The sequence below is a fragment of the Pleurodeles waltl genome, chromosome 11 (assembly GCF_031143425.1).
Source record: "Pleurodeles waltl isolate 20211129_DDA chromosome 11, aPleWal1.hap1.20221129, whole genome shotgun sequence".
NCBI classification, from domain to species: Eukaryota; Metazoa; Chordata; class Amphibia; order Caudata; family Salamandridae; genus Pleurodeles; species Pleurodeles waltl.
Genome location: NC_090450.1, coordinates 559,033,787 through 559,059,074, shown reverse-complemented (window position 1 = coordinate 559,059,074; position 25,288 = coordinate 559,033,787).

Genomic DNA, 25,288 nt, shown 5'->3' with positions numbered 1-25,288 from the left:
AAACATAGGCTGGGACATCCCTGATGCCATGGCCACTGTTGTTTGAAATGACCCACTTGCAAGGAAATGGAGCACTGATAGCACTTGCACTTGAGGGGGGATTCCTGTGGGATGGCGGATTGCTGACATCAGGTCTGGCTCCAACTGGGTACATAGTTCCTGGATAGTGGCACGGTCAAACCTGTAGGTGATGATTAAATGTCGCTCCTCCATTGTCAACAGGTCCAACAGCGGTACACCGGAGGATTCCGTCATCTCCTCACATGTCCCAGCTGACGGTGCCTAGGAAGGACAAAAGCGACCACAGAGTCAAGCAACTCAGAGGTATGTACCCACATCTACACAGAACACGAAACATAATCCAAAAAGTTGTCTGTAGGAGTGTTGAGTCCAGGCCTAGGCATGTGTGACGCAGTTGAAAATGAAGCCATGTGGGCCCCTTAAATGGCGGCTGCCTGACCTCTAAAGTGGGACAATGGGATGTGAGGTAACTGCGCTGGCGTACACCGTCGCGGTAGGCGGTCGAAGACCGCGGCGCAATGCTGCATTGGTTAACATTGGACCCTATGGTCCCAGGAGCCAATGACGAAGTGCGCCGGTGGTGATGATACGCACCGCCGCGGACGTCACCGCCGCGGACGTGACCGCCATTTTCTATCTGTTGATTCACTCGATACCTGATCTTCGACAGGAGAGGACCTATACTGCAAGTGCTGCTGTGACCTCGGTCTGGAAGAGACAATGGCACGTGCGTCTGGGGAAAGGGCCCCTGCCTTCACTGCACAGGAGTTGGAGAAGCTCGTGGACGGGGTCCTCCCCCAGTACACGCTACTCTACGGTCCTCCAGACCAACAGGTGAGTACATAGGGTGCAAGTTGTATGGGCCATGCCTGGGTGGAGAGGGCTGGTCGTAAGAAGGAAGGGGGCAGAGTTCTGTGAGCATGAAGGACTGTGAATGCATGTGCTACATGGCAAGGGCAGGGATGTGGGCCACTCATTTCGACGGTGCAGTTGGTAATGACTTCTCTTCTTCCCCTGTCCATGTCATATAGGTCAGCGCCCACCAGAAGAAGGATATTTGGCGTACCATCGCCAAGGACGGCCGGACCCTGGGGGTCCACCAGAGACGGAGCACCCACTGCTGTAAAAGATGGGAGGACATTCGCTGCTGGAGCAAGAAGACGGCGGAGGCTCAGCTGTGGATGGCCTCCCAACGTGGGAGGGGTGCCCGTCGCACCATGGCCCCCCTGATGTTCCGGATCCTGGCGGTGGCCTACCCTGAGTCGGATGGGCGCTTGAGGGCATCACAGCAGACACAAGGGGGTGAGTACACTCTCATTCAGCTGACTTTGCGTGCAGTGGAGGGGTCTGGGTGGGGGAGGAGGGCTGTGGGTTTCCCTAGGCCAGGGCGAGTTCCGTAGGCTAGGCCCCTCCGTAATGCAGGCCATATGCCACTCCACCCCACCTCTGTAGAGTGCCAAGTACAGGTATACATGCCCCTGTGTCATCTATGTGTGCAGATGTCCACCATAGCCATGTAGGCCATATCCCAGGAATTGCATCTGTAGAGCCCAACAGCACGGCATAGTGCAGGGGGCTTCTGTGTCTGTATTGTCGGCCAACTGTAGCGGTAAGACATGCACTCACCCTGTCTTTCTTCTGTTGTCCCCCCCCCTTTTTGTGCTCTTCCTGTTCTTTTGTGCATCAGCATCATCAGGCGGAGGTACAGTGGCACCGGAGCACGAGGGGGCTGCATCCCACATGGCCATGGAGGGCCACACCACAGACTCCGAATACACCAGTGGGACGGAGGGCAAGGGGAGCTTCACGGCGGTCACCGGATCAGCAACCAGCGACATGAACTCATCCTCCGATGGGAGCTCCCTTGTGGTGGCGGCAAAATCTGTGCCCCCCACTTCTACAGGTACAGCCGCCACCCCCCCTACCAGCAGCCCCTCAGCGTGTGCCCCGTGCCCGCTCACCCAGGAGGGTGGGTATTACCTTCGCCCCAGGCACCTTAGCCCCTGCCCCTGTCACCTCTGCTGTCCTCAGTTAGGAGGCCATTGACCACCTCAGGTCACTCACTGTTTGGCAGTCTACCATTGTGAATGCCATCCAGGGTGTAGAAAGGGAGATGCAACACACTAATGCATTCCTGGAGGGCATTCATTCTGGTCAGGCTGCCCATCATCGAACCCTGCAATCTCTGTCCTCAGCACTGATGGCAGCCATTGTCCCTGTGTCTAGCCTCCCCCCTCCAACTTCCTCCACCCAGACCCAATCCCCTTTACCTCTGCCTATCCCAAGCACACCATCAGACCAGCCTGCACACACGTCAACACACAAGGGAAGCTCAGGCAAACATAGGCACCACACATCCCACAGGCACTCACACAAGCATCACCCACATACAGACACAGCAACATCCACTGCCTCCACTGTGTCCCCCTCCTCGTCATCTCCCTCCTCCCTCCCAGTGTCGTCTACTACAGCCACTAGGACTCGCACCAGCACACACACCACCACACCCCGCTCACCTGCCCTCACCACCCCCACTACCATTTACACGTCCCCTGTGTACTCTCCCAGTGTGTCTGTGACGCCCCCTCCCAAAGTACACAAACGGGGGCACACACACACCCAACATCCATCCACCTCACGACAGCCTCCAGAACATGCACCTGCACCCAAATCATCCAAAGTTACGCCTCCTGCAACCACCTCCTCTTCCTCCACTCCCAGATCCCCTCCAGCTACCCGTCCCAGTGTTCATCAGAAACGTTTCCTGGGCAACGTTGACCTCTTTCCCACCACCCCCCCCTCCAATTCATAGGTCCCGTACTAGCACCTCAGCCAAAACATCTCCGGTACCAGTGGTGCCTGTTAGAGGTATGTGGAGTGCACCGGGCACCAGGGCAGCCAGTGTGACACGGAGCCAAAGCACAGCCAGTCCCCCCGTGAAGCACCAGAAGTTGGCCAGTGCCCGGCGGGATAGGGGGAAGACTCCAGCCGGCAAAGCCACTCACAAGGGTCCCGGGGGGAGTGTTGACTCAGCTGTGACTCCTCCCAAGGTGGGGAAGGGGCAGAAGAAAGCACCAAAGTCTTGGAAGAGCAGCACGGCGGAGAAGGCCGCCATCATCCCCGCTGCCCAGGAGGCCTCCGCCAGCCCGATTGTCACTGGCCAGGACGCCACCGCCAGAGTCAGTGCCCAGGAGGGCAGTCCCATCGTCACTGGTCAGGAGACCACCGCCAGGGTCAGTGCCCAGGAGGGCAGTCCCATCGGCAATGGTCAGGAGACCACCGCCAGAGTCAGTGCCCAGGAGGCCAGTCCCATTGTCATTGTAAGTGGTCAGGAGACCACCACCAGAGTCAGTGCCCAGGAGGGCAGTCCCATCGTCACTGGTCCGGAGACCACCGCCAGAGTCAGTGCCCAGGAGGGCCCCGGCAGCCACAGCCCCGCTGGGCAATGAGGGACCGCCATGGCAAGCACCGCTGAACAGGTCAGAAACTGCAAAGTCAAGCACCGCTGAACAGGGCAAGCACCGCTGAACAGGGCAAGCACCGCTGAACAGGGCAAAGACCGCCATGGCAAGCACCGCTGAACAGGTCAGAGACAGCAAAGTCAAGCACCGCTGAACAGGGCAAGCACCGCTGACCAGGGCAAAGACCGCCATGGCAAGCACCGCTGAACAGGTCAGAGACAGCAAAGTCAAGCACCGCTGAACAGGGCAAGCACCGCTGAACAGGGCAAAGACCGCCATGGCAAGCACCGCTGAACAGGGCAAGCACCGCCAACTCAAGCACCGCTAGCCCATGTGTGGCAGGGGCAGTGACGGAACTGGGACTGTCACGGGGACAGTGATGCACTCTGGGCACCAGTCCCCCTCCAGAACCAGTGGAGACATGCATCCACTCCGTCTGTCCTTAACAGGATGAAGCACTCTGGGCACCAGTCCCCCTCCAGAACCAGTGGAGCCTGTTATCGACTTGAGAGACTGTGGCTTTGCACTCCCCAGGATGGTACAGTGGGCAAACCACCCACTGAAAAGACTTGTGAGACTGTGGCTTTGCACTCCCCAGGGTAAAGCAGTGGGCAATCCACCCACTATAGAGACTTGTGAGACTGTGTCTTTGCACTCCCCAGGATAAAGCAGTGGGCAAACCACCCACTATAGAGACTTGTGAGACTGTGGCTTTGCACTCCCCAGGATAAGGCAGTGGGCAAACCACCCACTATAGAGACTTGTGAGACTGTGGCTTTGCACTCCCCAGGATACATCAATGGGCATGGAGCCCCTTCGTGGATCTGGCGTGGTACTGTCATCCGGCTGAGCTGCCCCCCATACCCTTCCCCCTGAGGTGCCTGTTATATTTCGATCTGATGCCCCAGCAGTGTTCTCTCCGTTTTGCTCAGGTATCTAGTGTGGGTCTCGCCCATGCATTTTGGGGCCAGTGGTCCACGGACATTGAATGGTGCATACCTGCACTACTAATCGTGATGTATATTTTGTTGAATGTGTATATATATATGTATATATTAGCTTACTGTATTTTTATACATTACAATGGTTGCACTCATTTCCTTTTGTCTTTGCATTCTTCCGGGGGGGTTGGGGGTTGTTACTGTAATGTTTGGATATGCATTGGTGTGTGTGTTGTAGTGGGTGAGTGTCGGGGTGGGGGTGGGGGTGTTGCATGTGTGTGTCCCTGACTTTTGCCTCCCCCTCCCCTATGTCGTAGGTGCAGTACTCACCGTTGTCTTCGGTGCCGGCGTTGATGGTCATCGTACAGGAGCAGGAAGACTATCGCAGGGAGTATTTGGAGTTCCGGCTCCATGGTGCCCTCCTTCCTCGTGGAGGGTTTGAGGTGAGCGTTTTCCCTTTGAAATGGCTGTTTCCGCCGTGTTTTTATCCACGGTGAATCCGCCCCGGAAAAGGTGGCGGATTGGTAGGTTGTGATACTGTGGGCGGTACTTTGTCTCCCGTCTGTCTGTTGGCGCTGCTTGTCTGTACCACCGTGGCGGTCCGAGTGTTAAAGTGGCTGTCTTTGTTGGCGGTTTCCACCACAGTCATAATTCACTTTTTTTTCCGCTGGCCTGTTTGCGGTCTTACCGCCACTTTAACACCGTCTGCCAGGGTTGTAATGACCCCCATTGTCTTTGTGTTTGCAATTTTGAAATGCTTTGAATTATATTGCATAATACATTCATGCATTTAGTAGTAATGTATGACTAATTTGAATGATTTGAGTTTGTAACTTTGCTGATCTGTTCATAAACCTTCATAGTTTGCAAATCTGCCATCCTCCATCTTTCATTGCGGGCCTAATGTGCGTCACAATATTGAATTTTATTTGATTTATTGTGTAATGCCTCTGCCCAGGAGATAAGGTCCATCTCCTTGACTGCAGCTTGTACTTGATTTTGCACCAGCAAACTGCTAGGTGCAAATCTGCTGCAAAACATTTACTATGAGTTCTCAAGTTAGGTGCTTCTTACCCATGTCAACAAAGCATTCTGACATGCAAAATGAAACATACTTCCAATACCAGCAGCAGTCTGTCAGTTAACTCGTTATTGTGCCATGTATAGTTGTTTCTTCAAAGACTTTACTGCAAATATTAGATTGCTCTTATCAATGATGTTATCAAAGATGTCATGAGTGTCGGACTTTGTGGGGTAATTAGCAGTGCATGATGAGAGTGTGAGTTATAGTTACCTTAGGGCACGAGTTATAGTTACTTGAGATAACTCTAACAGTTGAATTTCTATGGTTTTGTACATTTAAAATGTGAGCCTAACTATAACGTCCCTGTAACCTTTGGTTTCTTAAGTGAATTTCTATGTTTAAAAAAAATTCTATGTCCTAACTATAACGTCCCTGTAGCCTTTGTTTTTTTCAGTGAATTTCTATATTTTTTTAACGTATTGTAATTTTCATTACTATACATTAATCCAATCTCTGCCAGGCCATGAGGCCAACCCCCTCTAAACACCCAACCTTCACCCGTGCGCGGCAGGGGTTGCACGCAAGGCCTGGGCTGCAGCCAGACCCTGCGACCAACCCCCTAACCATCCGACCCCTCTCTGCGCATGACCCTTTGGCCGTGTGCAGTGGGATTTGGCTGTGGCCTTTCTCTCTAAGGCCCATATTTATACTTTTTTTAGTGCCGCATTTGCATCATTTTGTTATGCAAAAGCGGCGCAAATGCGGTGCTAAAAAAGTATAAATATGGGCCTTAGTGTGGGAATAGGTGTGAGAGGGTGTATCTGGGGTTGAGAGTGGCTGTGAGAGTGTCTGGGTATGAGAGTGGGTATGTCAGTGTCTGTGTGAGTCTGTGAGTGTGTGTGTGAGTGTCTGAGTGGGGCTGTGAGTGGGTGCACAAGGGTCTGTGTGGGTCTGTGAGTGGGTTCATGAGTGCCTGAGTGGGTCTGTGAATGGGTGCGTAAGGATCTGAGCGGGTGTGTGAGTAGGAGAAAGATATTGAAAAAGAGAATTCAGAGAGAGATTGAAAGTGAGAGAGAGAGATAGAGAGTTTTCTAGGCTTTGATAAATGATATACTCAGAAAGAGATATTGATGGACTGAAAGGCATCATGGACTGACCCGGGGTATGGGCACATACTTGGGAGATGTAGAGGGTCACCAAACAAACTACCTGGACATTTATGGAATTAAAGTTTTTCCTGATCCTATAGAACTGTTCGTTGCCATGTGGAGGAACCAAGGCTACATGGGTACCATCTATGGATCCCACTACATGTAAGATTTGTGCCAAACCATAGAACTGTGCCTTTACATGGGCACAATCCTCATATTAGGAAAACTGATGTAGCTGTCCAGATGTTTTAATATTGCAGTTAGTAAATCCTTTAAGACAAGACTGAACATAGGCTGGGACATGCCTGCAGTTAGTGCTACTGTATTTTGGAAAAAACCTGTAGCCAGGAAATGGGGCACAGACATGACTTGCACAATGGTTGATATGCTATTTGGATGATTGATGGCAGGCATTAGATCTGGCTCCAACTGACAACAGAGATCCTTGATTGCCTATCCAGGTGGTAAGTTTGTATCACATGACGACTCTCCATCGTCTGCAAATCTGTCAGTGGATGGAACACAGGAGGTTGTCTGACTCTTCTTATTACAGGGTAACTATGTGAGAGGAAATAAGAAGGTACTTCCATCAAGTATTCTGCCATTTGTACGTGACAACACATGTGTCACATAAAAATGTTGACATGCCAATTGAAACAGTGAAAACATGTCACACAGAACATACCAATGTGATCAGTGACACCATACTGACATTTCTTCACAATGTCAAAAAAATAGATATATACCTGACATCATGCCACAGCGACAGTATGAGAAATTAACACCAGACATTGGTTGTGGTCAATTGCCCAAAACACATGTCAGTCCATGGCCGAGAGGGTTGTGATAGTACCCACCTCGATTTCCTTGAGATTAGCATTCCAACATAACTACATGACCCATCTATCAGTAAATACACATATTTGTAGTCAAGGCCAACACAAATGTGTAGGATGTAGTACTTTTTTCAACATTGTGGCGCATCATAAAAATCCATTTCCCTACTATATAAAGGCATTATAATGGCAACTGCCTGACCTATTCCACTGGTCAATGGAAACGACCGTGACCACCGGCCAAAGTCATCATGGCAGTAGGAGGTTGCTACTGCGACAGACATAGCCATTGGATAACATTGCTGCCTGTGGCGGTCCTAGGCCAATGGCAGTGCCCGAACGGCGGTGATGGTCGCGTACATGGCAGAAGTGACCTTCATCACCTGCTGAATCTCTCACTTGACTCCTGATACTGCTGCCAGCAAGACCTCCACGTCCTGAGCTGCTATGGACTGCCTCTGGGAGCAATCATACCACACCCTACAGGTGAAAGGGTCCCTGCCTTCTCACAAGAAAAGCTGAAGAAGCTTGCAGAGGGGGTCCTTCCTCTGTATGGACAGCTCTATGGTGCACCAGTGTGCAGGTCTGTTTCAGTTGCTCATCTCCAACATTAGTTAGTCCTGCCCAAGCGTATGGGTTAACAGTTAGATTGTGTCATTTAATCCCTGTAGGTGTTATCAGTGTAGATACATGGTAGAGTTACTGTGCATGTAACTACGTGAGGTGACAGCTTTGGAGTCCAGGGACAACATGCACAATGTTCATTGAGTGTTCTCTGACCCACCATGGAAATGATACTCATGTGTAGCTAAGGTGTGTGATGTGCACCCTTATGGTGAGTATGGGCAGTGATTTGCATCCATCCAATCACTACTATGTGCCACAGGTGGACAGGTTCCCATTGGCTTATTGCCATTAGTAGAATATGACACTGGCTGTTCTTGTGTGTGACTTGTGAACATGATTTTCTTTTGTGTCTTCTGCAGGGAATTTGGTGTGCCATCGCCAACAAGGAGCAGACCCTGGGATCCACAGCAGGCGGAGCACCCACTGTCGGAAGAAGTGGGAGGACCTGAGACGCTGGGCCCAGAAGATCGCAGAGGCCCAGCTGGGGCTGTCCTCCCAAAGAGGATGGAGTGCCGGTTGTACCATGACCCCCGTAATCCCCCGCATTAGCCTATCTTCAGTTGGCTGGGCATTTGAAGGCAGCACAGCAGCCACAAGGGGGTGTTGCAGTCCGAATTCATGTTTGACTACTTATCAGGTAAATGATTGAGGGACTGAATGCTACATCTGAGTATGTGGGAAGTGTCATAGTTGGTCTGTGCCCACATTAGTGTACTTGGGTAATGTATTGCCAACATGTATGCACATCCATTTGGGCTCTGGACCTGGTACATACCATGGATTCCCCTCAGTCCTATAGAGCAGAAGGGCTAACATTTGATTTCGTATTGTCTTAGTATGACCAGCTGTTACTTCCCAGGTGGGTGTAACTTCACGCTAACAGAAAGATTATCTCTAATCTTAAAGTAGGAAGGTGGATTGTGGTACTTTAAATTTCGGAACCACACTGGAGGCATGGCCCTATCATGCCGATTTTAGTATCAGAGAGCCGCAAATGGCAAATACGATATGTACGAGTGTTTTTATCGCGTTTCATCAATGGAATGACCTTGTATATGATACTGCATATTGATCCCATTTTAGAACGACAGCCATTTTGTGATTGCCCTCACATAGGCCAATGTCTAATGCTGAAAACGAGTCTGAAGGACACGTACACCTTTGCTGACTCCTCTGTGACCTGGGCAAGCTGACTCCACTGCCTGAAGCCAAACCTGTTCGGCCAGTTTCTTTCCCAGTGGCCAAATGAGATTAGTATCAAGGCACAACACATCATAAACCTTTCATCACACACAAACCATGCCTAATCTTACACACACCTGTCTCTGTTTCTTTCTTTATGACTTGCTTTACAAGGAGGAGGTGCCCGTTTATATTGGGGGTCCGTCGATATCTGATGAAAGTACTAAGCCTTTCCGGGTAATTGATTGAGGGCTGGACAAACTGGAATATGGGCTTGTCATCATAACCCTGCTATTTCTTTGTAGTGAAATATGTGAATGGTCAACTGTAATCCTGTTAAAACCCCAAAGGCCACTCACATGTTGCCTCTCTAGCTTTTCTCATTTGTTTAGGAATGTGACTGGTACAGCCCCTTGCATGCCTAGGGCATAATAAATTATATAAAAGGTCTGAGCTAAGACCATTTCAGGAGACTGCCTCTTTCAGTTGCTATAGGTCAGCTTCTGGGAGACGTAGTCTCACTCATTTGAGTTTAATAAAGATGTCTTTTCATATTTCAGCTTCTTTGCCAAGTTCTTTGTTATATTACCCTGAGAATGAAAATCTCTAATACTACAAATGGCGCCCAACGTGGGGCTCATCAGAGAAGTGACTTTCTGTGGGAGTGATCTTGTCAGGAGACTGAAATCTACTGAGGAGGACAGAACAGGATTCTACCAAGAAGGTACTCTGTGCGCAGGGATTCTGGAGATTCTTTGATTATGCAGCCCAGTATATTTCTTATCTTCCTGATTTTGATCCTCCACATGATGTCACCCCTGACTGAGAACCTTTTTGGCGTAAGTAAAAAATAAAATTAAAAAAAAGACTGTTAGGTCATTTAGAACTTGGCAATTAGAATTTGGACAACTATTTGTTTGGTATAGCTTTGATAGGTTTGTATAGGTTTGTATACGCGAATTGCAATTTGTGTAGGCAGGTAATGAAGAGACTTTTTCTCCATCTGCTTTAGTTGAAGTATAAGTGGGTTGCTCCCAGTCCTTAGTTCTTTGGTCCTTTGGTTCTTAGTTTTTGGTTCTTGGTTCTTAGTATTGGTCCTTAGTTTTATTTGAAGATTGCAATTTTCAAAAACCGAGGGTCTCGTACATTTGCGAGTGTATCGATAGAGATAGCCCCTTGAAGTTTGAAGCTCGGTTAGTGAGCGAAGATGCCTAATCGTAGCAAATTTGGTACTTGGTTTGGTTTTTGGTGGCAACAGGGATTCCCGATTGGAGGATTCATGTCTGATACCTCCGATTGGAACTCCAACTTATGAGTTCTATTATCAACACGGCGTGGGCCCCATCACGTTTAATAAAGTATGGGTCCGCTATTCTTGGAAATAAATGTCTGTGAGGCTGTTTTTGCAGTTTTTTGGAACACTATTGAGAAAAGTTTTCTTTTCTCTTGTAAATATGACTTACAACTAGGATCTGCAAACGGTTCTGTAAGTAAATTGCGACGGTGCTATTTATGAAGAATGGCTAAAGCGCGCTGTATTGTGTGTCCTGAGTGTTTTCTGTTTATATCTGAAATGAGCTCAATGTGTGTTTGTGGGTCTTCTTGATGTTTTCAGTTTGTTAAGTAAAATGTTGGTTAATTAATATTAAGTATAAACTTAGAAAAAATCCAGAAATGAACCATGTAATGTGCTAACATAGCTATATGTTGCTCTTTAATTTATAGAATGAGCAATTGTGCACATATACAAAACTGCCGTTAAATGCATAATAAATTAGAAAACACATTCAATAGATATAAATAGGGCCCCAAAAAAACAAAAACAAAATTATCTATTTTTGCAAAAAAATAAATAAATTTACAGCATTTTTCTTAGATGCATTGTATTAGATGTTCACAGGCAAACTTTTCAGCTGCAGTATATTTGATAAGAATGTTCAATTCAGCCAGCACTTTCCCAGTTAAACACGGGTGGAATTTTGCATAACCTTCCTTTTAAATGAAAGTGGCGCAAAAATGTGACGCATTTCAAGTTAGGCTTATGCGCTTAGGCTTGTGAGTTAATGTATCCCAAATAATAGGCAAGGGATGCAGCTTGCTTTTATATGTGGAATTATCACAAAAAAAAGAATAATTGGGTTTTAAAAAAAAAGAAAATGATTAATTATGGAAAAATTATTTAAAAAAATAAGTGCCTTTCAAAATCGTTTTTTAATATTTATAAAGCTTAATACCTATACTATGACCTCCTAGCATTAAAATTTAATTTAAGTTATGTTGCACCGCTAAAATGACATTTGTATGTGCAATTTTCCCTCGGCGCAGGAGCAAACAAGCTCATTTCTATAAAGTATAAGTTAATATTTTCAATGGCTGACTCATGGATTGTGTAATAGACATTCTGGTAATGCATATTATGCAAGAAAATTGTAGGATATTGATTTTTTAATGCCTAAAATATCAAAGTCGATTTTGGGCAAAAGCACTGTTTAAACTGCATTTTCTTTCATTCAGAGTACTTTTTAAAGTGTCTCAGGCTTCAGTAAATGCATACATTTAGGTTTGATATATATTTGCAGGTTGTGCCTTCTTATGATTCAATGAGTCAATGTGCCAGTACAAAGGCTTGTTTTAATATCAAGGTTGAAGGTTCTAACTTCAGCTGGGCCTACTGAGACGTTCATTCATTCGAGGTTGATGAAATATGTACCATGGCATGGGATTGCAACAAGCATTTATTCTAACAACTGGTATGTGTGTTATTAAGGTTTGTGAATTATTCACAGTAAATGTAGTTTAATAATCTGGAAATAGAGATAATTTGTTTTAGCGCCTAAAAAGGAAAAATTATTTTTTTAAATAGAGTGAGTTATTGCAGGTTAGAAGGAAAATAGGAAGGCCTACTGTCTTTGACAGATTCAGAGTGGCAGAAGCTAGGAGAGCTACAGAGGCTGGCTCAAGTCACGCTTCTGAGATGCTATCTTTAGTTTTCCCATAAACAATGGAGGAGGCTGTCATGTTGACACTTGGGACCTTTTAAATCAGGGCCTTGTCTCTGTGAAATGCAGAATGACCCTACGGGCCTCTAAAAGTGGGATTTCTGGTTTCTCCAGAAGAACATCAATACAATTAAAGAACTTAATTCCAAAGGGAAAATATAAAAAAAAGGGGTTTCTTCGAAGGTCCCAACATCATGTTAAATGCTCTGCAGAACTGATACATTTGTGTCTCCGCTCTAAAAAAATAAAATGATGCCTGCTAGTTGCTTTTATTTGACAGAAAACGAAGTGTTGCATTAAGTCTTAGACAGAAAATAAGATGCAGCCCTTTTCTAAAATTTTGAAGGCTACATGCCTTAATGAGAACGATTTGCCAATTAAGAATTATTTTTCACAGTGGAAATTGTAGGTGCCAAATTAATATGGAGTGTCAGTGTAACAATTTTTACTTTTAGAAAGGTAAAACTAAGGTGGCTTGATGTTGCGAAGTAACTGACAAGAGGGTAACAGTTAAGTAATGGAAATTTATTTTCGTGTATTTGATCCCACCATGAATTGTCCTTGCTGGTCCTGTATGTTAGAAGAGAAACAGTAAAGTTATATTAGACAGCAGATTTCCATTGCCTGGTGATCTACTGTCAAAAGGAGGGTAAGGATTTTAAACCTGACAAATTAAACAGGCCCAAATATTGGGTTTTGGGCTGCAGGTTTACAGTGCATAAAGTACATGACATGGTGTTGTGTGTCACCGCTTGTTCACACATGCTATTGTTTTGTCTATGCTTTTTGTGCTTGATACACAGCAAGTATATCTGATGTCTTGACGTTTTGTGCGTTTTTATTATTTTTTATTTGTTTTTTGCATGTTTGTTGCTGCTTTTGATACTATTTCAAGCTCCCCTGTGTTGTGAGGGGATGGTCATGACGATGCCCATCGCTACGCAACAGTTGGTTGAACTTGTTCTGGTTACTAAATTCCACAGATAATGATATTTCATGCTGTGAACATAAGAGACAACACTTCACCAGTGCATGTCTATTTGACTATAATGGTATTGAAGGAAAATAAAAAGAGATATACAGGATCAAAGTGTGTCACCTGCAGTTAGTCACGTTACTGCCCCTTCCCTTAAAGGAACAGGCAGCCCTACATTTATGTAGCCTTGATTGGACCTAAGGATGAAATTATAGATCTGTGACTCAAGGTGGCCTAATTTCTATATTACATTAGTTAATGATGTTCTGTTTCCTAAGTAGCATATGGCTTTTGTTCATTAAAAGAAAACCAGGTTTTCATTTTTTCCTGAAGAAGGAACTGAAACATTAGCTAGGAGTACCGTATATGGTGTAGTCACCAACGGTAGAGTTAAAATTTGTGTAACTTTGGCCTTTGTGTATCACCCGTACTCTCGGTGTTGTGTCACATGCCTGACTATCACCCAAATAATTTTTTTGTTCTTCCTATAGATTTTTTCTTTTGTTACTTCCCCTGACCAATGTTGCATCATGCTTAGTTATTGAGATTTTAGCTATGTCCTAGTCCCATTTCTCTTTTTCGAATTCCTTTCACCAGTCAGCCCTTTTATTATTATTGATGTATTGTTCAGGTTCACATTTCCAGACTGCAGTGATGTACCAGGGACCCCCATGTTATGTATAATTCCCTTTGGTATGACCAGACTGTTTTTCAAGAATTTGCCTTAGGCCTGCTTCAATGTTTTCCAGCCTGACTGTCAGGGTAGCGATAGAATGGTTAACTGACTCAATATTATAGTAAGACAAGTTTTCCATCTCAATAGGAGATATCTTATGTTTACCTTTTTGAACATGACGAATTTTCAATGTCTATTTTAATTTGGTTTTCGGTTCCCTTCTGTTCCTGCTACTTTAATTTTTGGTGGGATCAGATGTGTCCTAATCATGCAAATATCAGGACCCTCTACTTCTTGTCTTTTTGTTTGCACATTTGACTATTAGCCTGTGTATTGCATAGTGCACCTGATGCACAGTTTTTAAAGGAAGGTTTCTACATGTCCCTGATAATCGGTATCATGTGATTTCTCTATTGAGATGTTCTAAGATAAGGAGGAACACCTAGACTTAATCATTGAGGAAAATATGTGTTTACCCCATTAGACAATGCCACTGTGTGAGGAAATCCATTCAGATAGAATTCTCATGTAGCTATAGATGGCAGAGAATAATGGAGAGAACCCAATTAAAGATGCTAGAGACCCTGTTTTGCCCTTCTGCCTTTGTATTTTATGCCCATGGTGTATGGCTACTCCTTTGAAGATTGCAGACCACCTGCTTGCAGTCCCCTTGTTAAAAACCATGAACTGTTTTTGTACTAAATTGAAGGGAACTAACAACTGTGGCACATTTCCTACGTCACTAGATTCTGCGGGTATCAAGTCATAATAACCTGCAGGACATTGATTTAAGCCTAATTCCCATCAGTGACAGCTACAGATGAAAGACGGACGTCTTGGCCTTACAGTCTCAGCACCCAGAAAGTATCAAAGCTGGACAGCGATCGCCAATGCATGGTATCGTACTTGCTCCATCAGATGGCGTTGGACATCACAAAACCAAAGTTTCAGTGTAAAAGAGCTAAAGAGAAGGATTCCTGTTGTTGATGGCAGAGCTGTTTTGAGGTTTCATTTCTCTACCTGTCATGTGCTGGTAACCTCTGACAGTGTGCAATCCCTTGAGCCCCTTGGCCTGAGTTTTGGCCACACACCCCCTTTTTCTTTGCTCCAACGGAAGAAGGGCAGTGCACCGGAGATTTCAAGTTTGGAAAAAGGCACTATATTGTGGTGCCCATGGAAGAGCAGCTTGAGCGTCCTCTGACACTAAATAATGAGTGTTGGAGTCTGAAAGTGCTGCTGAGCTTGAGCTATTTCCCAATTAATGGTGCTTGGGTCTGCACGAGATGATTTGTGCCCTTGATCAATGAAGAGCACATTGTTTGTAGTGTCTGCCACAGAGGAGAGACACTAGTGCATTGCTTTAAGACATTGAGACTTTCGAGTGAGCTGTGGGTGTTTGCCAGGAGGGCACTCCAACTAAGCAGTACTTTTCTCACGAAGAGGCCTGAATTGAGAGGCCCATGCGAAAGAAAACAACAAAAGAAAATTTGATGGACAATAGAAGCCTGCCAGAGAGGCTTTTTGAACGGACTCTGGGCATAGTTGGTTTCACAAGAGGTTTCCGTGTGATTGTATAGACTAGGTGTTAGGAGACTTATTGTTTTGCTGGCATTGTTTTAAAGTACTATTCTGTTTAGTAAAAGCAGAATAAAGTCCATTCTCTGTGGAAAGAGTACCCCCTTTTCACCTTAGAGCATTGATGAGAGTCACCACTGTTCCACCTGAACATACCAAAATTACTGAAATGCAGAGGAGCCCTAAAAATGTTACTAGATAATTTTAGGATTTGCTTTTTGGTTAGGGTTGTGAAAAATTATTATTTCATTTGTAATAGTGGTCACTACTTTCTCCCGTTGTCTATATGTTCTTAATAACGTGTTTTCTAGTGTCTTTTAAACATGACGTTGTCATTTATGGGTGGGATTGTTTATCTCTACTCAATTGACTTCTGCACCCACTTCCCAACCTATGTCTTTTCCTACTATTGTTTCTTTGCACTCTTTTCACCCTTTTCCTAAACATGAGCAGGTTAGAAGATCAGAATTCGTAAGCAATTCTTTTGTACAGCTTCTGCATCAACACTAGTTAGTAGTGAACATCCCTAATTGTTGGGTGTGTGATCTTATGCCACCTTCTGCAGATAGAGGTATTCCTTATTTTGTCCTGCCATATGGGGCCTTTTGTGCTACTTCATGTTCGAGGAGACCTGTCCAGAGAAAGTTACCAAGTACTAGAATTTTGCTCCAGCAACATCTCCATGGCCTTATGAATATAGACCCGGACTCAGATTAGTATGAGTATAGTTGTTGCCTATGTAAGGGCAAAAGGAGGGTCTGTGGTACTTTAAATTTCGGAACCACACTGGAGGCATGGCCCTATCATGCCGATTTTAGTATCAGAGAGCCGCAAATGGCAAATACGATATGTACGAGTGTTTTTATCGCGTTTCATCAATGGAATGACCTTGCATATGATACTGCATATTGATCCCATTTTAGAACGACAGCCATTTTGTGATTGCCCTCACATAGGCCAATGTCTAATGCTGAAAACGAGTCTGAAGGACACGTACACCTTTGCTGACTCCTCTGTGACCTGGGCAAGCTGACTCCACTGCCTGAAGCCAAACCTGTTCGGCCAGTTTCTTTCCCAGTGGCCGAATGAGATTAGTATCAAGGCACAACACATCATAAACCTTTCATCACACACAAACCATGCCTAATCTTACACACACCTGTCTCTGTTTCTTTCTTTATGACTTGCTTTACAAGGAGGAGGTGCCCGTTTATATTGGGGGTCCATCGATATCTGATGAAAGTACTAAGCCTTTCCGGGTAATTGATTGAGGGCTGGACAAACTGGAATATGGGCTTATCATCATAACCCTGCTATTTCTTTGTAGTGAAATATGTGAATGGTCAACTGTAATCCTGTTAAAACCCCAAAGGCTACTCACATGTTGCCTCTCTAGCTTTTCTCATTTGTTTAGGAATGTGACTGGTACAGCCCCTTGCATGCCTAGGGCATAATAAATGATATAAAAGGTCTGAGCTAAGACCATTTCAGGAGACTGCCTCTTTCAGTTGCTATAGGTCAGCTTCTGGGAGACGTAGTCTCACTCATTTGAGTTTAATAAAGATGTCTTTTCATATTTCAGCTTCTTTGCCAAGTTCTTTGTTATATTACCCTGAGAATGAAAATCTCTAATACTACAGGATAGGTTCTAGCACCCTGTCCACTATTCTGTATCGTAGGATATGGCTATGTGAGATGGGAAAGGCATCTCAATTGTATATTGCTCACTGATGTGTCACAGCTTTCTGTGATGCATTTGTGTCCATCATACATTTTACATGATTTACAGAGATGAACTCTTGTCAGCTGTTGCAGGGTTATTCCCCTTTTTTAAGTGAGTTATATACAATATGATCTCCTCATGCATGAGACATCTGGCAATGGTGTCCTTCTGACTCAATTAGTAGGAATGCTACATAGGCAATGGATGTCCAATCACAGCAATGGACCAGACAGTCATGTGCCAACATCATGTGTATACTGCCTTCAATTATCATACCTCACTGATTGCATTTTGTAATATGTCCCTGCTATATCTATGATTGATCTAGCACATGAGGCCAGGGATTTTGGCTACATTATGTTTGACTTTTGACATCACTGGGGCTATTGTGTTGGTTCTAATACTTCTGTGTATAGTTTGGGATGTGTCCTCTGAGTATGGCTTCCCATCATGGATTGTGTTCCAACCATGCTCATCTTACAGATGTAGCGAGTCTAGGTTAACCCGACTGAAGGATGCCATGCTTACCATTTCTGATTTGTGGGTACTGATGTTGTTTTTCATTCTGCCGACATTAGGTGTATTCCATGTAGTGATATCAGGCTCTGTCTCCCTCCTCCTGCACAATGCTGTTGACAATGTGATACATAGACCAAGGATACTTTTCTCTTATTGCATTGGGCATTTGTTACATGTTGATATGTTATATTATGGTAGGTGTCCATGGTGATTTGGAACATCCAATGTCACTTGATGTAGGTATGGCTTTCTTATACCAGCATTGCCTTTCTTTACTTGGCAATCTATACAATGGTTTGCTAAATGATTCAGGGCAAGGATTAGTGAGGATGGCATTGAGTCTGTGTCAATCTTTAGCTACCTTGGCAATGGGAATCCATTGCATGTCTACTGCTTCTTTTTTTATTGCAGTATATGCCACCCATTATTGGTAGATAGGTCATCTAGGAGGTCAGGGATGGTTTGGCTACTGTGGTTGTTCTAGGTAATCTGTGCTAATGTAATTTCAAAAAGGTAGCTCTGATGGTGTGTTTTCCTAATGTATATGATACACATGCATTGTTTTGTGTTGGTACATGATGTAGCCATTTTTTGCCCACTTCCTACGAAGGGGCAGTTGTTCATAGGATATGTATTGTCCATCTGTATTATGCGGGAAGTGTTCTTATGTGTATGTCCTGAACCTACTTCACTATCTGTTTTTAGCACCAGCAGGCAAAAGAGATGGGGCACAGCTGAGTGGGGAAGCTTCTGGCCACGGCACCTCTGGTTAAGACACCACTGACAAGGAGGGACCCCGTGGCCCAGAGGGCGGTGGGAGTGCCATGGGAGGGGTTTGGGGGGATCGGATCTTCCACTACATCTTCCGAATCCTCCTCCAGTAACCACTCCCTAGTGGTGGCAGTCCCATCGGGGATCCCCCCAGTAATAACTGTGTCCCCCACCCAAGTTCGATCACCACCTCCCTGTAACTCCCCACCGAGTTAGCCGTGCCCGCTCACCCAAGAGGGTGGGCGTCACCTTTGCCCCAGGCGAATTTGCCCAATCCTCTGTTAGGCCTGCTGTTCTCAGTGAGGACGCCGTTGACCTCCTGAGGTCTATCTCTGTGGGTCAGTCCACCATTGTGAAAGCCATCCAGGGACTGGCAAGCCAGATCCAACAAAGAAATGCATTCCTGGGTGGCATTCGTGGTGCAATGGCTGGCCTACAGAGGTTTTTCAGGCTCTGCCATCCACACTGATGGCAGCCAGTCACCCTTTGTCTCCTGTACCCCCTCCACCTTCCTCTTCCCAGTCCAAATCCCCCTTCCCTGACCCAGCCAAAGCACACAGACAGATTTGGAATCATCTGCCTCAACATACAAGGGAAGTACACACAAACAGAAGCACCACAAGACACACCACAGGCATGAACACAAACAACATCCACCTGCAGACACGTCAACAGTCACAACCTGCCCTGACACCCCCTCCGCCCGAGCATCACAAACACAACACCAGGCACATCTACAGACACCACACCAACATTCACTGACCGAGCCACTGCGTATATCCTACCTGCAGACACCACCCCAGCAGACCATCAGACATTCACCCCAGTCACCACACTTGCTGTCACCACAACCACAGACACACCTATACAGCACATCCACAATACCTGCACCCACCACCCCAACAGAAAGCCACCCACCTACCTCGGCATCCCCCAGCACCTCTACCCCCATTCAGCCCAAAGCACATAAACATCCTCAGTCACCCACCCAACAGACAGACACCACACACAAGTCCACCTCCCACAAACACGCACCCAAAACATCCACACCTACATGTTATACAACCACTCCCTCACCCTCCACACTCAAGTCCTCTTCTAATGACCGTCACCATGTGTCTAAGAAAGTCTTCCAATATATTCTTGACCTTTTCCCTACTCCACCCCCTGCGGCATCCCAAAAGTTCATCCCTCCTACATGTAAGGCCTCTTCTACCCCCTCGGCAAGCCCCCATGTCCCTCCCTCTGCCAAGAAGAAGTCTACTCTCCCCAAGATGGTCCCCTCTCCCAAACCCAAACCTAAACCCACACTTCCCAAGCCCCCTCCCCCATCACCTCCCAGTGTCCCCTGAGGTGCCTGTCTGCTCCCTTGATGCCCCTACTTGTGGAAGTTACATGGCAGTCAGGAGTCAAGTTGGGACACCTTTTTGTGCCTTTGGTGTTTATGGCACTATTGTGGACAGGCCAATGGCCTTGGACTGTGACATTTCTCATATCTATGATATTAAAGCCAACCAGTTCTTGTTTTTTTGGGTACATCTTTGCCCTGCATTTGATTCCCTAGGTGTATGTTGTTCCTGGCTGACATTGGTTGCATGTAAATATTTGTGTGTGTGTGCTGCTTGCAGATCCATGTGTGGTTTGATGTATATAGGTTTGTGTGCAGTGTTGTGGTCCCCCAAGGGAAGGGTTATGTAGTATGTTAGGTCTGTGTGTGTATCATAAATGTTGTTGTCATGGTATTGTGTTGTGTTTGTAGTGGCATGTGTTTGTTGTGGTAATGTGCAATGTGGACATGTATGGTGTATGCCTTGTACCCTGATGTGGCTATTGTGTGCATGTGGTGTGTGCTGTGGAGTTTTGTCAATGCAGACATAAAGGGCCTGATTACAACTTTGGAGGACGGTGTTAATCCGTCCCAAATGTGACGGATATACCACCTACCGTATTACGAGTTCCATAGGATATAATGGACTCGTAATACGGTAGGTGGTATATCCGTCACATTTGCGACCGATTAACACCGTCCTCCAAAGTTGTAATCAGGCCCTAAGTGTGTTGAGTTGTACTTTTTTGCTTTGCCTTTGTGTGCATGTGACAGTGTAGGTGTGTGTCCCTCAGGGCTATCTGGTGTTTTATATGATGCCTGGAGTGGTACATGCTTTGTATACTTGCCCTTCACCCATATGTTTACCTGTGTAGTACCTTTGTTGTTGGTAATGCTTGTGTCTGAGTTGTGAATGTGGCCAGTTCATGTGGATATGTTATTTTGGGCCTAGTTATACATTACATATGTCCCAGTATTGGCTCCTTCCATATGTGGTCTTGCTACTGTCATTGCTGCTGTACCGGTCTTGTTGTGGTGTGTCACTTAGGCCCTCATTCCTACTCTGGCGGGCGGCGGTCGCCGCCCGCCAGGCGGGAATCGCCAATTGGCCGCTACGCGGTCAAAAGACCGCTGACAGCATTCAGACCTTCCCGCTGGGCCGGCGGGCGCTAACTATGTTAGCGCCCGCTGGCCCAGCGGGAAGGAGGGCTGCAACACAGGAGCCGGCTCTGAATGGAGCCGGCGGTGTTGCGGCCGTGCGACGGGTGCAGTTGCACCCGTGGCGCTTTTCACTGTCTGCTAGGCAGACAGTGAAAAGCTGGCTGGGGCCCTGTTAGGGGGCCCCTGCACTGCCCATGCCAGTGGCCAGTGGCATGGGCAGTGCAGGGGCCCCCAGGGGCCCCAGGACACCCGTTCCCGCCAGCCTCTTCCTGGCGGTGACAACCACCAGAAACAGGCTGGCGGGAAGGTGGTCAGAATCCCCATGGCAGCGCTGCTTGCAACACTGCCATGGCGGATTCGCCCAACCGGGGCTAAATCGGCGGGAAACCGCCGGCCCCGGTTTTCTGACTGCAGCTTTACCGTCGCGGTCAGAATGGGCAAGGAAGCACCGCCAGCCTGTTGGCGGTGCTTCCGTCATCCGTGGCCCGCCAGGGTCAGAATGACCCCCTTAGTGTGTTGTGTATGTTTGTGTGTGCATGTATTGTGCATGGCCTAGTTGATCTTATGTGCTGGGTGTGTGTGATATGTGTGTCGATTGCTGTGTAGTGTGATGGATGTATTTTGTTTCAACGATGGTACATGGATATATGTGTTTGTTGTATGTGTGGCCAGTGTTGTGTGTGAGTGTGTGAATTGTACTTGTATGTGTGAAGTAGCTGTTTTGTTGTTGTGAGTTTGTATGTTGTGTGGGGTTGTGTGACCCTGGGCCTGTGTTGTGTTGCAGTGCATTTAAATGTGTTATTGAAGTGTTGTTTATGTGTGGGATTCCTTGATGATCTATGTGAGTGTGTGTGTCAATGTGCTGTGATGTGTGCTTGCAGCCCCTCGCGCCCACTCCCTATGTTTTGGTTTGTTACATTACAATTTTTAACAGTTCACAGGTGAGTGTGTGTTTACTCACGGTTGTTTTTGTCCTCGTCTGCGTGGATTCCTCTGTCTTTCTGAGAGCAGGAGCAGTAGGATGACGTCTAGGGGAGGATCTGTGGCGGCTCCGGACGTGTATGGCTTCCTGGAGGTGAGTGTCTCCCTTTGTATTGTTTGTTTCCGCTTCCCAATACGTGGAGGTTGGACCACAGTGGTGTGCTACTCCGTAATGGGTCCTGTGAAAACATGGGCCCTCATTACAACATCGGCGGTAAAAGCCACTTGCCGCCGTGCAGGAGACCGCCAAAACACCACCGCGGCCGCGGAATACCGCCACAGCTAATATGACACACATCTCGGAATCCGCCGATATTCAGACACCCACACAACTCCACCACACCAAAGGTCAGTGTTAAAGTGGCGAAAATAATTCCTTCACCGTCACGCCAACAGAAACACGCCCATGCTATCACGACACATGAATCCACGCGGCGGTCTTTCAACCGCAGTATTCCATTGGCGGTACACACCGCTGCACTCAAAATACACACACATCTCCAAAACTCCACCACACTGGACAATTCCAAATACACACACCTGAGACACATACAAACACCACTCCTACACACCCAACACAATATGAAACACACACCCACATCACCCACAAACCCCTACGACCATAATTCACGAACGAAGGCCAGAGAGACAGAGAGCACAGCAATTGAGAACCACACCACACAGAGGCACACAACACCATCACCCATACAACATTCCACGCACAAAACACCACACACCACTACACATCACCACACATATCAACACTTACACCACCCCACACATCACGCACACCACCCCATGTCACGCCAAAGACACCCCAGGTTTTCCAAGGCGGAGCTCAGGGTCATGGTGGAAGAAATCCTACGGGTAGAGCCACAGCTATTTGGCTCACAGGTGCAGCACACCTCCATAGCCAGGAAGATGGAGCTATGGCGCAGAATCGTGGACAGGGTCAACGCTGTGGGACAGCATCCAAGAAATCAGGAGGACATCAGGAAGAGGTGCAACGACCTACGGGGGAAGGTGCGTTCTGTGGTCTCCAAGCACAACATCACGGTACAGCGGACTGGCGGCGGACCCCCGCCTCCTCCCCCACAACTAACAACATGGGAGGAGCAAGTCTTGACCATCATGCATCCAGAGGGCCTCGTAGGAGTCGGTGGAGGAATGGACACTGGTAAGTCAAATCTTAACTATCATATCCCCCACCCTACCTGCATGCTATCACACACCCCCACCCTCACCCTCACCCCCTCCCCTATCACTACAACTCCTCACTAATGTACTAATAACACAAACCACTCATCCCAACACCAAGCCCTGCATGACACAACTAAGCATGGTCCCCCCTCACCAAAGCATGCTCACTGCACACACCCAGAACAACCCCCTAACCATCATCACACAAACCCACACACAGGAATGCTTGCACTGGGGCACACGCACACCCACCCATTGCACACCATTACACACACACATGCAATAATCATGCTCTCATATCCCTGCAGGACCACTAAGGAACGTCACCACACCAGAGGGTCCAGACATCTCCACTCCACCCACAGAAGAGGCCCACAGTGACGACAGCAGCTCTGCCCTACTGGATCCTGATGACCAGCCCAGACCATCGCGGGCCTCGGGACAGTCGGTTCCCCTTGCACAGGCACAGCCCAACACTGATCTTCCACCCTCTGGTAACACCAGCACAGCACCCACCCAGCGGGCCCATACCTCCGTACCCAGGACACGTCAATCAGCGGTGTGTCCACCACTACAGGGAACCCAGATAACCCTCCACCCCAACATCAACAGGGACCTGGGGGCAGTGGTAGTGGGCACACAGTCCAGGAGACGGAGGCACAGGAACACAGGGGAACTTGGAGGGCTGCTGTGCGACAGGGGGCGGACAGGCCAAGGGAACCAACTCTCCATGAGGCCCTCTCCTCCATCATGGGAGCATACCACCATTCCCAGGAGACGATGGCGACGGTCCTGGCCAAGTTTCAGGAGACCCAGCGCCTGCAGGAGGAACAGTATTTGGGCTTCAGGGAGGAACTCAGAACCATCAGCTCCGCCCTGGGCACCATCGTAGGGGTGCTGAAGGACATACAAAACACCATGCGGGACACCGTGGCACTCCAAGGGGCCCCTGACACTAGCATGGACGATGAACTGCCCACCACCTCCGCCGGCGCTAGTGGACAGGACGCCCCGCCACAGGACCACCACACCAGCACCCCACCCACTGCAGACGGACAACCACCATGCAAGCGGTCCCTGAGATCCAGGAACAGGACAGAGCAAGATGGCAAGTCCCCTGCCAGGAAATGAGACCACCCTGATTGTCATCCCGCTGTCTCACTTTATTACCCTGTCCATACTTTAACTGCCCCAGCTCCACTTCCTATGCCCATATGGGCAGTGCACCTGTGTGACCAATAGACTGGACTCTGCCATGGACATTCCTCCACCATCCCCCATCACCATTTTACAACCCCCCTCCATTTTTGAGCACTTAAATAAACACCCTTGAACCACAAAACAATCTGGAGTTAGTCTGTGATTTGGTAAATTTGTATTATCAATGACAGTGTCAAAATGCGTTTTCTATTGTAAAGCCAACATACCTATGTCACACATCGCAAGTCCTTGAAGGATGCAAGCAGATGACATACGTTGATAACCACACCTGTGAAACCGTAATGGAAAGGTACAACTCAGAGACCAAATAGTGCTATGGAATGACAGACATGATAGAGGTAGAAGTGTGAAAGTGAATGTCATGGTAAGAAAGAAATGTTCTCACCTGTGTGTCACTGGAAATATTGCTGTATGACTGACTCCCTGTTATCTATGTCTTCTTCCTCAGCTTCCTCCTCATCACTGTCCATAGGCTCCACAGGCTCCACAGCTGCCACAACACCGCCATCTGGACCATCCTCCTGCAGAAAAGGCACCTGGCGTCGCAAAGCAAGATTGTGAAGCATCGAGCAGGCGATGATGATCTGGCACACCTTCCTTGGTGAGTAGAATAGGGAACCACCTGTCATATGGAGGCACCTGAACCTGGCCTTCAGGAGGCCGAAGGTGCGTTTGATCACCCTCCTAGTCTGCCCATGGGCCTCATTGTAGTGTTCCTCTGCCCCTGGTCCTGGGATTCCTTACTGGGGTCAATAGCCAGGACAGGTTGGGGTAACCAGAGTCCCCTAATAGCCACACACGGTGCCTCTGGAGTTGACCCATCACATACGGGATACTGCTATTCCGCAGGATGTAGGCGTCATGCACAGAGCCAGGGAACATAGCATTTACCTGGGAGATGTACTGGTCTGCCAAA